The sequence below is a fragment of the Lactuca sativa genome, chromosome 3, assembly GCF_002870075.4.
Source record: "Lactuca sativa cultivar Salinas chromosome 3, Lsat_Salinas_v11, whole genome shotgun sequence".
NCBI lineage: Eukaryota > Viridiplantae > Streptophyta > Magnoliopsida > Asterales > Asteraceae > Lactuca > Lactuca sativa.
The window spans coordinates 133,331,597-133,332,975 of NC_056625.2; positions in this window are offsets into that span (position 1 = coordinate 133,331,597).

The window sequence follows — 1,379 nt, forward strand, 5'->3', positions numbered from 1 at the left end:
ACACCAAACACTATAAGCACAAAGCTTAGTGAGTTTCCCAATATACCATACATAACGCATATTAGCCACTCGAGGCTATAACTCTGTGGGTCCGTGCACCCAAGCTCTGTGAACCCTCAGGTTTTAACTCTGATAACATGCATAGCATAGATCACATAGAAATAATGCAGTGCAACACATAACATACATAGCATACAAATACTCTATCAGATAACTCTGGTTACCTACTCAAGGTAAATTATAGTGAAAAGACTCACCTCGCGTATCTCAATAACTCACAAATCCCTGAAATCACTCGTGCTCGATCCCCCGATCTATAGTCCTCCTATAACACAATATATCTCTAAATAACACTTCACAACTAAGGTTGACTAACCCTATGAAGTCAACACAGGTCAACACTGGTCAATGGTCAACAGTCAACTTTGACCGGACTCGGCGAGTGCACTATAACGACTCGGCGAGTCTATACGCATCCACTGATTCCCTGGGATCCTTTCTCGACACGTCGAGTATTTTCCAAACTCGACGAGTTCCACTTGGCATGAGTTGCGGGGCCACCACCACTCAACTCGCCGAGTCTCAAGAACAACTCGGCAAGTTCCAGCTTGACTCAGTCCACCCGTCAACCCTCTCTGACTCTCCCTAACTCACTGAGTCAACCCCTTAACTCGGCAAGACCACTCGCTGAGTGGTTATGGACAATCTTCATGCTACTCGCCGAGTCTGTTCTTCAGAGTCGGCGAGTCTATGCCATGCATAAACTCAAACTCACTCCTGAGGTCAGATCCGTTCCAATAACTCATAGATCCAGTCCTTCCAAGCACATACATCACGTAAAGTTACTATCTTGGTGCTCATGCAAAGGTTCAAAGATCTTATTTGATGATATGGTCTCTAGAATGCTATTCTAAGCTCATGGCCTCCATTAACACTCATAAAGCTTGAGGGAAAAGGGTCTCTGGACCTCTTTGGGCCCAGATCTAAAGCACCAACACGTGAGGAGGCCAATTACTCCATGGATCATTCCACAAAGAAACCCTAACTCTAAGATTTACACCAAGGACTGAGAAAGGAACGAATGGTTACCTCAAATGAAGTCTCTGAGCTCAGGAATCACTGGATTAGCACCTTCTTTGGTCTCCTCTTGCCTTGATCCTCTTCTATATGCAAAAACACCCACAAATAGTCAAGGATCTTCCTCTTCTCTCTCACAAAACGCTCAAAGACTCTTTAGGGTTTTCTCTGGGGTTGGTGGCCGCAAATGACGGCCATAAGCCCCTTTAAATAGGTCTCATACACTGGAAATTAGGGTTTCATTAAACAGCATGGACTCGCCGAGTCCACCTTTTGGACTCGCCGAGTCTAGACGCGAACCC